Below are 16220 nucleotides of genomic sequence, written 5' to 3'. Positions count from 1 at the left end.
GGTTGGAGCCAGGCAGTGGTCAGCACTCTGGGAGGCAGAGGCAGGCGGATCTCTGTGAATTCAAGGCCAGCCTGGTCTACAAAGCAAGATCCAGGACAGGCGCCAAAGCTACACAGAGAAACCCTGTTTCAAAAAAAAAGAAAAGAAAAGAAAAAAGTTGGAGAATGTAGCTACAAGTATTTGAAAATAAAAATATTCCCACTGGAAAATCCTGTCTAAGCTGAGGCAGTATGGTTTGGAATAGTCATGGATGATGAAGCACGACCACTGCAAGAGTGTACCTTGGAAGGAGACAATTGTGCCTTGGAATGGAAACATAGTAACAGAAACACTCTGAATGATATCAGTAAAGTGGATTTTATCTTAAGTACTATGGCAGATGTTTTGTAAGTATACAATCTAGTAATGATAACATTCCTTCAAGAAGGGATTATAATCTCTAGTTCATGAAACAGAATGTCCCTAAGGGTATACACAACCTACAGAGAATCCAGGTAACTCTCACACGGAGTTGGGCTCTTTGCATCTCCTCATAGCTCAAATCCAGAGGCAGCCTCTGCCTCCCTAGGTACAACCCAGAGGTGTGGCACACACACCTGGCCTTCTCCAGCCCATGGTACACCGGATTCAGTTCAGACTGAAAACCTGAGATAACCCTACAAAGACAGGTGGGTTGCAGGGCTTCCACAATGAAGCTTTTTAGAGTTTCTAAGGGACCTTAGAGCAATTCAAGAAGGAATGGGCTCCACGGTGGAAAGATCAGCTCCAATGGAAATAACAAATCAATTCATCCACCTGGACTCCCCTTCCTGTACCCGGGTACCCACGACAGCAGGCGCGCAAATGGCATCTGCAAAACTTGTTAGCTTAGTAAAATAGACTGCAGGCAGGTCATGGCAAAATGCCTGCCCTCATTTCCAAACTCTCCAGAGACGGGTAAGAAATTAGGATCAACTGGGGAAGTACTGAGTTTTCCAATGAGTTTCTATTATAAAAAAAAGTCAGGATAATATTGGATCCTGAAAGGAATTAATATGAAGCAGAATTCTAGGCAACTGCATATTCCATTCAAGTTAATTGTGTATTTATGTAAAATAATATAAAAATAAACCAATTTAACAGAACCAGTAATTATTACAAAAATCAAGAAATTTGGGGTTTTAGCATACTTGTTTAAACATGGTTTCCATTTGCATCGATGCAATTATATATAAGACAATTTTCCTTACATATGTGACTTGGAACATAATTAATCAAGGACCACATGGTTTGCATGTCACTTGTTACCAAAATCCAAACAATGAAAATTGGAAATTTCAATAACCATAAATGGTCCAACAAAACATGGTGAAGACATCCATCTAAACTATATTTCTCCAACAAACTGTAAGTTCATGTAAACTTTGCTGAACATTAAGCAATTCTTTAAAAGACTCAAGTTCCCTTATTGTTATACAATGTTATCCATTCAGTGGATTCCAAATATCCAAATAATTGTGTGCAAGCCACAAATCTCAAAGGCTATATCATCTGAAAAGCAATTTTGCTTCTTTGTTAGAATGAATAACCTTCACAGCATTGCTCAATGCCCTTCCCTCACGCCACCTTCTCACACCCTAATCAGACTACCGTACTTTCTGTTCTGCATATAAAATATTTCAGTCTAATTCTACCCAGAGCATTTAATCCGTTGTTCATTCTGCCAAGAACTGACTTCCTGGATCCTCACACACCTGGCTCCTTGTCATCCTGGTCTCTGTGCAGATGTTACCATCTCAGGAAAACCGCCTCCAGCTGACCTCTCTAATTAAATTAGATCCCTTTCTACCCCTCATCATTGCACGATCCCAGTTCATTTCCTTCTTAGCAAGGGTCACACTTTAAAATTATTTCCTACATTCCTGTTAGTGTCTACCTCACACAAAGGGTATGTGTAAAAGCAAGAAGCATCACCAGTATTCAGACACAGCCTGGTGGCAAGATGCTTTTTGAATGGAAGGACAAGCTGTTTTCTTTTTTATGTAAAGCCAGAATCAGGAGCTTAAGGTGAAATTTACAGTCTATGGTTTTTAATATATTTTGATTTCTAAGGAAGTGATTACATTATTAACAGTATCTACAAATATATAAAAATTACAAACTTTTCAGATTCAGCATTTATTCCTTAAAATTATTCTTTAAAATAAATTCTATTGTATATAATTACAGTACATAATATGATGTCAAGGGACATAGAGTTAGTGAGGTAATTACTATACTTAGATTACTTAAGAGGCATCATCTTACATTTTTTCCTTTTATAATAATTTTATTTGACAATTTCAGTCAGGTATATCATGTGCACTAATAACAATCTCTCACACACACGTTTTCCTATCTCTCTCCCATCCCTATAAACACTTTATCATCCCTAAATTCTTTTTTTCAGAACCATGACTCTTGGTATTATATTGTACCCATTTAACTTATCATGGGTCATCTGTGTGACACCAGATTGGTACTATCCACTGAAGCCTGGTGAAGTCACCAGTAGATCATCAACTGAAGACAATAATTCCCCTTCTAAATCTATCACAAATAGTTCAGCACTGAGAGGTGGATCTCCTATGGTTTTTCGTGTCTGAAATGTACATCTATCACATATACAGCATGTGTAAATTCATTACCTCAACTTGTTTCTCATATCTATCTACTTCTATATGTCCCCTGACCCACATCTCCTCATTTACTTCCCAACCCTCTCCTCACCCCGTGTTTATTTATCTCTGTAAATTTGAATTTTCTCTTGAGTTCCATATATAATGAGATGAACACAGTGTTTTTCTCTTTGTAGTGGTTTTGTTTCACTTACTATAATGTTTCCTAAATCTTTATGAGTTCCAGCTAAGAAATTCTAAATTCTAAGACCTCGTTCTTCATTAGAGCTGAATAATACCCCACTGTCTATTTGTATCCGTTTCTTTATAGACTCTTAGTTTCCATCTTTGGACTATGGTAAACAGTGCTGCAGTGAACACAAGGGGCACATATATCTCCATGAGGTGCTTATTTCCTTTTCATTAGGGGAATGTGTAACAAAGAGATTGCTATGTTATAAGACCATTTTAACTCCTTCTTCAGCATTCTACCACCTTGTATAGTGCTTATGTCCATCTACACTACTACAATAATACGTGTTTTTCCTTTCCTCAAGCCCACACTCATGTCTGTTAGTTTTTGACATCTTGATATTAGCTAGTCTATCTATCTGTATTAGTCAGTTTTATGTCACAGTGACAAATACCTAAGAAATCCAAACAAAGGGAATCCAGTTTTATTTTGGCTAAGTTTCAGAAGCATGGCTGCCTTGCTTCTGCTGATTTCCTCTTGCCTGTGGTGAGACAAAACACCAGGCACAAAGCTCACAGTAGCACCAACACGCTCACTTAAAATACCCAGAAAGCAGAGAGAGACAGAAAGAGGGCCCTCTAACAAGATGTGCCATTAAACAATATGACCCAAGGCCCCCTCTTTCTCTGACAAAATCTCAATACTAGTTCAGCCACGAATTCATCAGTGGATTAACCAACTTATGAGGTGAGCACTCTCAAAACTCAAGCTCTCAGAGGTGCCATGAGCTGAGAATCAGGTTTTCAATAAATGTACCATTTACAGTGGTTTTCATATCCAACCATGCAGCCATTCTAACAAGTGGCATGTGGGTTCTCACGGTAATTTTTATTCCCATTTTCTTTATAATTAATGGTGAGGATCTTTTCATATACCTACCTGTTGGCCACTCTTACAACTCCTGTGGAGAAAAGTCTATTCGGGATGGATTTTTTTTTTATTTTCAAATCATGTTATTTGTTCCTGTTATTGAGCTACATGAGAGGCCTTTATAAATGTTGGCATATTAGCTGCTTATCAGACTTATGGCTTGTAAAGACATTAACTTCTTACTAAGTAAGCTGTGATTAGGAATTTTCATATCCATGGTATTATTAATTATTCATGAGGAGTAAATTAACTATAAGTTTACAGGTAAAAAGAATCTGAGACTCAGAAGAATTGGCTTATTCAAATTTATTTAACTATTGAATTTGTGAGCCAGCATGGTAGACATTCCACTGACAGATATTGCCACAATCATCTAACCTGAAGTGCCATCTCATCTCATTTATAATAGTGACTCATGGTACTTTCAGTAGCACAGAACATATTGATCCAGGTAGTAAATAAAGTCTGCATGTCTTTTTGTATGACCCATATATGAACAAAATGGTTTTTGAATGTTTTAGACATAGGAAATAATGAAATTCTAATAACTGATATGTTAAATTTATAGCATCTAGTTTCTTTGGTGTAATTGTTTCTACAATAACATTTGGAAATAAACGCATTGCTATCTTAATTGATTAGTTTAAAATAGATTTAGGAAGAGCTGGCAACACAAAAGCCTGATCTGCAAGGCTCATATGGACAGTCATAGATCTTTAATACCAGAAAATGGTACATTCTCCCCTCAGAAGTCTGAAAGTAAAGACTTTGAAAATCACTTACAAACATCTAATCATGAGATCCTTTCCAAATTAGTTCTTTCAGGTAGGTTATCTTGGAATCATCTCACTGATATTATAATTTACTAGAAACGTAAAAGATTAAAATTATATTCTCAACCATTTGAAGAGTAGAGTTCTGTAGTCTTACATATAGTCACAGTATTGCACAATAGATCTCTATAATTTTTATATCTTAAAAAACTGGAACTCTCTATCCATAAAACACTAATTTTTCCTCAGCCTTCCCCTTAGCAATAGACAATTTACTTGCCACTTTTTCTTTTTATGAGTTTGAGTACTTAATATACCTTATATAAGTAAAATTAGTAGTTATTTTTTGTGTTGCCAGATTATTCTAATTGGCACAATGTCCTCAAGCTTCATCCCATATTTTGGAATGTGACAGGAATTCCTTCTTTTGCATTATCATGTTCCAGTAATGCATTTCATTATGATATTTGTCTGAGTCAGGGTTACTACTGCTATGATGAAACACCATGACCAAAAAGCAAGTTGGAGAGGAAAGGGCTTATTCAACTTACATTTCCACAGCATTGTTCATTATTAAAGGAAGTCAGGACAGGAAATCAAAAGTGGCAGGAACCCAGAGGCAGGAGCTGATGCAGAGGCCATGGAGGGGTGCTCACTGGCTTCTTCCTCATGGCTTGCTCAGCCGGCTTTCTTATAGAACCCAGGATCACCAGCCTAGTGATGGCTCCACCAAAAATGGGATGGGCCCTCCCACATTAATCACTAATTAAGAAAATGCCTTACCACCATATCTTATGGAGGCATTTTCTCAATTGAGGTTCCCTCCCTTCAGTTAACTCTAGTTTGTGTGTCAAACTGACATAAGACTAGCCAGCATAATACCTTCATACACATATATGCCATACTTTGATTATATTAATCCTTCTGGTTCCCTCCCTCATCCTTCTCTCCCCTGCATTTCCACTTCTATATTCTTGAGTCTCACATGGTTTTTGATGGGTAATGTTGCTCTGTATGCTGTGAATGTTTTGCTCTGATTGGTTGATAAATAAAATGCTAATTAGCCAGTAGCAAGGCAGGAAGTATAGGAAGGATAAGCAGAGAAGGAAAATTGTGGGAACAGGAAGGCTGAGTCAGTAGACTCCAGCCGGCTGTCGAGGGAGCAGCCACAGATCATGTGGCAGCATATAGATTAACAGAAACATGCTGAGTTTAAGTGTAAGAACTAGTCAGTAGTTAGCCTAAGATAATGGCCAAGCAGTTTTAATTAATATAACCTTCTGAGTGGTGATTTTATAAGTGTGCTGCGGGACTGTGGAGACTTGGCAGGACCCGGAGAAAAACTTTCCAGCTATAGGTTTTCATGTCCTCTCTCTCTCCATATGCACCCCCTAAATTTTAGACAAGAGAAAACGTGGTGTTTGTATTCATGAATCTGATTATGATTCTTTAAATGATAATCTCCAGTTCCATCTATTTTTGTAGAACTATTTTTATAATTTCATTTTATTTATAGCTGAATAAAACTCAGATATATATACTTTGTGCATACATCTACTGAGGAACACCTAGGCTAATTGTATAGCTTGGCCTTGTATATAGAGCTGAGATATACATAAACATGCAAGTATTTCTCTAATGAGGTGACTGATTCTTTTGACAATATTCACAGGAGGGTTATTCCTAGATCATATAAAAGTGTTAACTTAATTGTTTAAGGAATACATATACTGATTCCTGTAGTCTCTGGCTAATATATGTTCATTCCTGTACCAGTGGCAACTTTTGTTGCTATTTATTTCTTAACCTTAGCCATTCTGATTAGGTTGAGATGAAATCTCAACAGAGGGTTTTCAATTAATTAGTTAGCTAGTTAGTTAGTTAGTTAGTTAGTTAATTGTGTATATGGATGAGTGCTATCCCTGCATGGATGCCTGTGTGCTGCATACCACATGTATTCCTGGTGCCAATAGAGGCAAGAAGAGGACATCAGATTCCTGGTTGTGAGCCATCATGTGGGTGCTGGGAATTGAACAGGGTCCTCTTTAAAAAAAAAAAAGAAAGGAAAAGAAAAGCCTGTGTTATTAATTGCTGAGCTGTCTCCCCAGCCCCATCAACAGAGTTCTGATTTTCATTCATTCCCTTATAGCTAAAGACATTAAACATCGTTCAATGTATTGGCCAATTATACATCTTAATTAGAGAGTCTGCTAAGTTTATTTGCCCATCATCAACAGAGTTTTGATTTTCATTGATTCCCTTATAGCTAAAGACTTTGAACCTCACTCGATGTATTGGCCAATTATACATCTTAAGTGGAGAGTCTGTTAAGTTTATTTGGCCATTTACTGAATAGATTATTTGCTCAGTTGTTTATTGTTTTTCCAAGTTTTTATATATACTGCATATTAATCCCTGTAGAGTGTAGGCCATCTCTTGTCTCTAGAAATTGTTTGCTTTGCTGAGAGGTTTTTTATTTCATGTAATCCCATTTGTGAATTCTTACTTTAATTCCCTGAGCTATTGTAGTTAGAAAGGAATTCCCTACACCTTTATATTGAGTTGTGTCCCCTAACATTTCCTCTATTGCTTTTAAAGTTTCAAGTCTTAGATTAAGGTATTTGATCCATTTAAAACTAATTTCTATACAGGGTGTGAGACCAAGATCTATACTTTTGTCATGCACATGTGGATATTTAGTTTTCCAGCACTACTTCTTAAAGAGGCATTATCACCTGGTGTATGTCTTCAGCATCTTTGTCAAGAGTCAAATGACATCAGGTGTGTTGGCTTTTATTCCTAGATTGTTTTTATTCTGTTCATTCACTGGTCTACACGTCTGGTTTTCTGTCTGTGCCTTGCTGGTTTTATTACTATGGCTCTGTGGAATAATATGAAGTCAGGTTTTGTTATACCTCCAGCATCATTCTTCCTACTCTGATTGTTTTGGCCATTGTTTGGTATTTTATGTGAATTTTTAGAACTTTTATTTTTATTTCTGTGAAAAATATCATTCTAATTTTGCTGAGCATTTTATTAATTCTGTAGAATGCTTTTGGCCACAAAGCCACTTTAGCAATATTATATAGTTCTGATCTGTCCTAGTTTTTTTTTTTCTATTGCTGTGATAAACACCAGGACCAAAAAGCAACTCTGGGAATAAAGGGTATTTGGCTTACACTTCCAATCAAAGTCCATTATCAAGAGAAGCTTGGGCAAGAACTCAAATAAGGAACCTAGAAAGAGTAACTATAGTAGATACCATGGAGCAAAACGGCTTACTGGCATGATATACATGCATGCTCAGCCTGCTTTCTTTCACAAACCAGAACCACTTGCCCAGAAGTACCAACCATTAATGGGCTAGGCCCTCCTATATCAGTAATTAGTCAGGAAAATAACACCACAGACTTGCCTACAGGCCCATCTGATGGAGACAACCTCCCCCATCAAGATTCCTTCTTTCCAGATGACTCTAGTTTATGTAAAATTGACAAAAACTAGCCTGTATGATCTTCTTCAGCTACTTAAGTATGTTATAGTTTTAAGTAAATAATTCTTTAAAATAGATGGTTGATTTATGTCATTACTTTTTTGAGGCCATCGTAAATGTAATTATGTTCCTGAAATTCACAATTAGTTATTATTTCTATATACAAAAGCTACTAAATTCTAGATGTGAACTTTCCCTGCTGCTAAATTATTGACAGGGTTTATTAAATTTGAGAGCTTTCTGATGGTTTTCCTGGTCTTTTATATATAGTGTCATGTATGTCATCTACAGATTTTACTTTTTCCTTTCACTTCTGTGTTCCTTTTAGTTCCTCTTCTTGCTGCGTTGTTCTGTTACTATGTCTACACTAGATTTAATAATATTATTAAATCTCTTAAACACAGCATAATTAGAAAAAAACAAAAGCCATCCGGATGAATAAGTGTATATAAATGTGTAATCTATTAAAATTGGACCAAGAAGATATAAACAATATAAAGAGATATACAATTAAAAATAACATCGAAACAATAAGTCTCTCCACAAAGGTAACCTCAAAATTGAAGAATTTGCTGTTTAATTTTATGAGACCTATGAAGAAGAAAAAACACCAATATTTCTCAAAGTATTATTTGTTATCCCTGAAGTTTATTAGTCAATTTTTGTCTGTATGATATATCAATCAATGAGAACAGGGTAGCAAATGTCCTGTTATTGTTTTACTTAGACCTATCTGTCTATGTGTATCCAGTAGTGTTTGCTTTATGAAATTGAGTTCACCAACATTAAATCAATTTTTAAATCAAGAAGTATCATGTCTCCAAATATGCTCTTTTTTGCAGGATTTCTTGATCTACTCAATGTTTTTAAAGCACCACTTTTAAAATAGGGATTATTGATAACCACTAATATACACATATAAAAATCAATAGGGTACTCTGCTCTCATTCCCTAAAGCAAACAAGCATAAACCTTTCCCATGGCTCAATTGTATTGGAAGGAAGAAGTCTCCATTTAATCAAAAGGCATAGCTATTTAACAGAGGGAAAATATACATTGTAGCCAGAAAATATATATGTATGTAAGGAGAATGTGGATGAGAATTTCCCCCATAGGCTCATTTCTTTGAATTCAGTTCCCAGTGAGAGGTGCTGCCAGTAGAAGTTGTGTAACCTGTAGGAGCTGGAGACATGCCATAGGAAGGATGTTACAGATTGTGAGCTGTGAGGGTTTATGTCTCACCCCCATTTCCTGTTCTCTTTTCCCCTCTCTGTTTCCTGTGCATTGATAAACATGTGCCAACCCCGGCTACCATGAAAGGCTGCTTTCTCTGCCATTGGGGACTTGATCTGGAAAGGTAAGACAAAATAAACTTTTCTATAAGCTCTTTTGATCATAGTATTCTATTACAGCAACATAAAAATAACAAATACAGAAGCTGGTATCAAATAAGTAAGGCTATTACTCAGAAGAATATGACCATATTGTTATTTGGAGGAATTGGAGAAATTTGAAACTTTGGACTTGAAAAACTGCTGAGTGATAGGATCAGAGCTTAATGGGCTATTCTAGTAGCATCCTGGAAGTCAGTAGTGCTGAAAGTAATGCATACAGTATAGCTATGGCTCACTAGGTTTCAGAGGGGAAACAAGACATTGGTAACTGGGCAAGATGCTATTACTGTAGTATTTTGGCAAAGAATTTGGCTGTATTCTGCCTTGTCCTAAGATTTGCCTAATTTGGCTAATTTAACGCAACTTCTGGAGGCATCATGATCCCTGACCTCAAGCTCTACTATAAAGATATAGTAATAAAAACAGCTTGGTACTGGCATAAAAACAGTCATGTGGACCAATAGAATCGAATTGAAGACCCTGACATTAATCCACACACCTATGAACATATGATTTTTTGACAAAGAAGCCAAAACTGTACAATGGAAAAAAGAAAGCATCTTCAACAAATGGTGCTGGCATAACTGGATGTCAACATGCAGAAGATTGCAAATAGATCCGTATCTGTCACCATGCACAAGACTCAAGTCCAAGTGGGTCAAAGACCTCAACATAAATCCAGTTACACTGAACTTGATAGAAGAGAAAATAGGAAGTAGTCTGGAACGAATTGACACAGGAGACCTCTTCCTAAATATAACACCAGTAGCACAAACACTGAAAGCGACAAATAATAAATGGGACCTCCTGAAACTGAGAAGCTTTTGTAGAGCAAAGGACACGGTCAATAAGATAAAACAACAGCCTACAGAATGGGAAAAGATCTTCACCAACCCCACATCTGGCAGAGAGCTGATCTCCAAAATATATAAAGAACTCAAAAAGCTAGACATCAAAATACTGAACAATCCAATTTAAAAAATGGGCTACAGAGCTTAACAGAGAATTTGCAACAGAAGAATTTCAAATGGCTGAAAGACATTTAAGGAATTGCTCAACATCCTTAGTCATCAGGGAAATGCAAATCAAAACAACTCTGAGATACTATCTTACACCTATCAGAATGGCTAAGATCAAAAACACTGAAGACAGCTTATGATGGAGAGGATGTGGAGCAAGGGGAAGACTCCTCCACTTTTGGTGGGAATGCAAACTTGTACAGCCATTCTGGAAATCAGTATGGCGATGTCTCAGAAAATTGGGAATAAGTCTTCCTCAAGACCCAGTTTATACCACTCTTGGGCATATACCCAAGGAATGCTCAATCTTACCACAAGGACACATGTTCATATCAGCATTATTCATAATAACAAGAAATTGAAAACAACCTAGATGCCCCTCAACTAAAGAATGGATAAAGAAAATATGGCAAATATACACAATGGAGTACTACTCAGCAGTAAAAAACATTATCATGAAATTTGCAGGCAAATGGATGGAACTAGAAAATATCATCTTGAGTGAGGTAACCCAGACTCAGAAGGACAAACATAGTATGTACTCACTTATAAGTGGATACTAAATGTGAGGGAAGGGATGGCCAGACTGCAACCCACAACTCCAGAGAGGCTAGCTAGCAGGGAAAGACCTTAGGAGGGACACATGGATGACCCTGTGAAGGAGAAGTAGATGAGATCTACATGAGTGGACTGGGTGTGGGGGGGTGGCAGAGGGGTGGGGGATAAGAACATAGGAAAATAGGAGGGTCAAGCTGGAACAGGGACAGAGTGGGAGGACAGGGAGGGAGATACCATGATAGATGAGGACATCATGGGAATAGGAAGAGGCAGGGTGCTGGGGAGGCTCTCAGGAATCCACAAGGTTGACCCCACCTTGGTCTGCTGGCAGTGGTCCAGAGGGTGACTAGACCAGTCTACTCTGGTGACCAGCCTAGCAAATAACCTAGCTGTCATCATAGAGCCTTTCTCCAGCAACTGATGGAGGCAGATACAGAGATCCACGGCCAGGCCTGGCTGAGCTCCCGGAATCCAATTGATAAGAAAAAGGAGAGATATTGCAGGTGAGGGACATCAAGATCATGATGGGAGGAGATGACTGGCCACACCAGTGGAAGCCCATGAACTGTGGACTGGTGACTGTGGAGCCCCATGGGACTGGACTAGGCCCACTGTATACAGAAGACAGTTGTTTGGCTTGAACTGTTTGGGGGCACCCATGTAGGGGGATCAGGACCTGTCCTGGTCTTTGGGTAGGCTTCTGGAATCAGGTGCCTGTGGTATGACACCTTTCACAGCCTTGATGCAGTGGGAAGGGGCTTGGACCTGCCTAGGCTCAGTGTGCTGGGCTCTGCTGACTCTCCATGGGAGACCTCGATTTGGGGGATGTGGGGATGCGGGGTGGCTTGTGAAAGAGGGCTCAGGGGTGGGAGGAGGGAAGAGGGGGGATCTGTGGATAGTATATGGAGTGAGTAGAAAATGTCTTAATAAAGAAAAATGAAAATAAAAAATTCACGGACTAATTTTCTGAGTGGAGAAAATTTCAACACAGCATAACATTGAGTCTGTGGGGTGGCTACTACATATTGGTCCTGTATAGGTCTATAATGAAAAAGCATAAACTATGGGACAGAATAAATTTAAAATATGACATTTGGAGAGGAAAAAAGCATTAAAAAGCTTAATGTTGCAGACAAGTCATATAAAGACATTAGGAATGTTAAAGAGAAGCCTTCTATGCTCATTGGAGTAGGAAGGATGCCCTGAGGGCAAGATCCTACCCAGCTAACTTCCCAACCAGTGGAAGGAGAAAGCCTAAGAAGTTCCCTGATCCTAGAAAGCAATTGCTTCCACATACAAAAACTGCTGCCAATGTGCCAAATGTCCCGAGTTGACAGCCAAATTTAGCACTGTCTTTCATGTGGCACTAACTTTGAAGGTATGAAAGATACAAGATTAAGGGGATTGTGAATTATTCCTACATAGTTTCAGAGTGTAGGATGAGGCCAGACAATATGTAGAAAGGTCAGAGTTCCTTCAAGTAGGCCTTAGAAGGTCCCTGCATGAAGCTGCTTACCCCGAGAAGTTAGGTAAAACTTGGGTTACCACAGATGCTAGACATTCCATAGCCATGAGACATCTGCCAAAAAGATCTGAATACAGGAAATGACCCCACCTAAGAAAGAGGTGCATATATTGTAGGCAGCAAGGCTGGAAGAGTGGAGCCATCTAAACCTTTGAAATTGAAGCTCCAGATACTGGAAATAGAGATACGGGATTTGGTTAGTGTTTTTCCTGTTGGATTTCTGTTTTGCTTTGGTCCAATCTTTCCTCATTTTTCCCACAGTCATTTTTTATGGAATGGAAATGTATATTCTGTGCCATTGTATGTAATTTGTTGTTTATTTTGTTCAATCTTTCCTCATTTTTCCCACAGTCATTTTTTTATGGAATGGAAATGTATATTCTGTGCCATTGTATGTAATTTGTTGTTTATTTTGTTTGTTTGTTTGTTTGTTATATGTTTTTTTTTATTTTACAGGAGTCAAAAAGACTTTGGATTTTTGAGTAGTGTTGAAACTAACAGATTATGGGGACTTTTGAAGTTAGAAATATGCAATGTTTTCATGAGGAGATATCTATAGGTCTAGGAGGGCCAAGGAACCAAAACATGGTGGTTTGAATGAGAAATGCCTACTGTATCTGAATACTTGGTCTCCAGCTGGTGGTGTTTTGGAAGAAGTTATTGTCCCTTTAGGAGGGAAACTCTTGCTGGAAGAAGGAACTCACTTGGGGTAAATCTTAAGGATGTATAGCTTTACCACATATCCTGTTTTCCCTCCTCCTCACTCTGTTTCCTGTATATGGATAAAGATGTGGTCTCTCAGCTTCCTGATCCTGCCACAATGCTGTACCTTCCCAGCCAATAAGGACTCCCCCTCTGGAACCATAAGACATAGCAACTCTTTCTTCTCTAAGTTGTTCTTGGTCATAATATTGTATCACAGCAACAGAAAAGTGATACAAGCAACAATAAAATTCTCTAAAATAATTCAACATTCTGCCTCAGTGATATAAATAAAATATTTAAAGGAGTCACAATTTATTTCATCAATTCTGTTACTTGAGATGTAGATGAAAAAAATATAAAGCAGAGTGACTTGCCCAAAAACATCTAGGCAGTAAGTATATGAGAAAATGATCCAAATATTCTTAGTTTCAGTTATATTTTGCTCCTCCATCATGATTCTTCCAAGACTAATGTGTTACCTACAGTCAAATTTCACTCTACCTGGAGACCTCTGTACTGTTGTTTAAAGAGACCAAGCTTTCTATCCCATTCATTGTGGTATTTGTAAGGTATCCATCAGTACCTTTTTCACCAAAAAATAAAATAAAATTAGTTATCAAAAATATTAAAGTAAATTTAGGAAGCATTTAGTTATATCTCTGAAATTATAAAATATACAGAGCATTTGGCTACTTGATAAAGTATTGCAGTACACACACAATAGGTAATTTCTCAACTTACAAATAAAGAGACACATCATTTAGTCTGCTTGAGGGAACATAACTACTCATAACAAGACAGGAGGTAAATCCTACCAGGTCTGGATGGCCAGCCTCTTGATAGTGCAGCACAACTTTGTCATCTATAAAATTCAGGCTTCAGAACAATGCAACTGAGTTACCAAAAGAAAATAATTTGTGTTGTAAGTTAGTTTATGATTTTGTGTTATGTCACATTTGTAGCTATGCTGGGGCATACACAATCCACAGGTTCAGAGGTGGATACATCAACCAATTAGAAGTAAACTGCAGATTTTTTGTCCTTTCTTTTCTCTCACACTATCCTTTAGATATTTTGGATACTACACTTAATTTTCAATGGTTATACATACCTTCTTTCAAGATATTTCATTTTGCTCTCCTCCATTACTTTCAGATTTAAGATATTGTGATTCAACTTACTCTCTTATCCATCTGTCAATTTTCATTTCTACTATCCCTGCTGTTGACCTTAAACCACCTCTTGATTTACTTAGTCACCAAGAGATGCCCATTCTTTGTGTGTGTGTGTGCGTGTGCGTGTGCGTGTGCGCGCGCGCATGTGTGTGTGTGTGTGTGTGTGTGTGTGTGTGTGTGTGTGTGTATCCCTTTTCCCCGGGAATTGATTAAACATCCTCATATTTTCTCACCAGAACTCTGGAATATTAAACCTCTAAACTTTATCTTTTACTTAGCAGATTTATTTAAACAAAGAACATACTCTTTCAAAATGTTCCCAATTATTTTAAATTACTCAAAGAACATAGAAGTGAAATTTAAATAAAGGAAAGAAACACATCAAAATGTAAAATGTTTCTCCATCAATAGAATCCTAAAGTTCACAATGATGCCTTTACTTTTATTATCCAAATTTTAATAAAAATGCCACATCAGAAATATGTCAAACATGCAATTCGTTTGAACAACATCATAAACCTACTGTTGGTTTGGCAGTAGTAAATATGTTTATATTCAGTGTCTCCTTAAAAATATTACAATTCTCCTATAAGTGAAAGAAACTGATGGGATAAAGTTTAAGTAGCATAGATGGGCTGGATGCTTCCCTATGATAAAAGCACAAGAGCTTCGCAATTATGTGTCCAGAATGTATTCAGTTCATCTGCCTGGCAAACTGGAACACTTTGTTTCCCACTTAAGCTTGATGATTTCATCTTCAGGAAGGAAAAATACAAATATCTTTGGGAACAGCCAGGAAGTCCAAAAGTTTGTTTTCTTTCTTTGTAATTTTTAAAATCTTTGTTTTAGAATTTCACATATGCATATGGTATTGACGTCATTTCCACTCCTCCCATGTTGCTTCCAATCCCTCTCAAATTCAAATCTCTTTCTTCCCAAATTGTTATTATACATATGTGTGTGTGTGTGTGTGTGTGTGTGTGTGTGTGTGTGTGTGTGTTGTGTATGCATATGTGTGTGTAAAACCTATTGAGTCTATTTGGTGTTGCTTGTATGTACTTGTGTTTAGGACTGACAATTTTGGATTGGATACCCTGTATAATCCCTAGAGAAAACTGTTTTCCCCTTCTCAGTAGACACTGACTGCCTATAGCTCTTCATCTGGAGGTGGGTCCTTGTGAAATTCATCCTATATACACTGTAATATCAATTAGTATAGTCATTTGTAGATCTTAGTTTCTAGAGGAGAACCTACTATTCAAGTTTCCTAAACAAATATAGTCTCCAACTCTATCTTAAATACTTAATCTTATACATACAGGCAAGTGCAACTCTCAGTCCTCATGGCATACATTTCCCTTAGCAACAGATAGGAGGGAGCTATTACAAGACCCACAATGGGTCAAAACGCAGAGGATAAGGGACCTTGGGATTACCAGCCCCAATTAGTACATATGCAATACCTAAGATGCAAGGCACATCACAGAGGAGGGAGGAAAGATAGTAAGCCCCAGAAGACCATGCATGACACAGACTGTTAGAAAGTGTCTTAGAGACCAAAGTTTATTGCCTAAAGATGCGTGAGTCCATTGGGGACGGTCACATTCCTCCATTTCATCTTCAAAGAAGAGCAGAACCACCACCACTGGCTTCCTTTCTTGGATGCGTATTTAGTATATTATAAATGTTTTAAATCATTTAAATGACACTCTACATGTGAAACGATTTTTTCAATGATGCAAATGTTTGTATCATCACCAGAAACTTAAATCCACAGCACCAAAACACAGATCCCCAGAATGAAACTCATAACTACTCA

At 37.6% G+C, this 16220-nt stretch overlaps 1 protein-coding gene across 7 annotated transcripts in view; it reads right to left on the bottom strand.

The window, feature by feature from the left end:
- Window positions 1–16220, bottom strand: part of Dlg2 (discs large MAGUK scaffold protein 2) — a 1859766-nt gene that overhangs the window by 1509698 nt on the left and 333848 nt on the right. Inside the window, exon 3 of one of the 7 annotated variants that reach the window (XM_076547147.1) lies at window positions 14042–14118. The exons of the other annotated variants lie outside the window; for them this stretch is intronic. The gene's annotated coding sequence lies outside the window, so the exon portion shown is untranslated. The remainder of the gene's footprint in view (window positions 1–14041; window positions 14119–16220) is intronic. 7 annotated transcript variants of the gene reach the window in all.

Source organism: Peromyscus maniculatus, chromosome 1 (genome assembly GCF_049852395.1).
Source record: "Peromyscus maniculatus bairdii isolate BWxNUB_F1_BW_parent chromosome 1, HU_Pman_BW_mat_3.1, whole genome shotgun sequence".
Taxonomy (NCBI): domain Eukaryota; kingdom Metazoa; phylum Chordata; class Mammalia; order Rodentia; family Cricetidae; genus Peromyscus; species Peromyscus maniculatus.
Note: the sequence above shows the minus strand (reverse complement) of the source record. Positions and strands in the feature narration are given on the sequence as shown.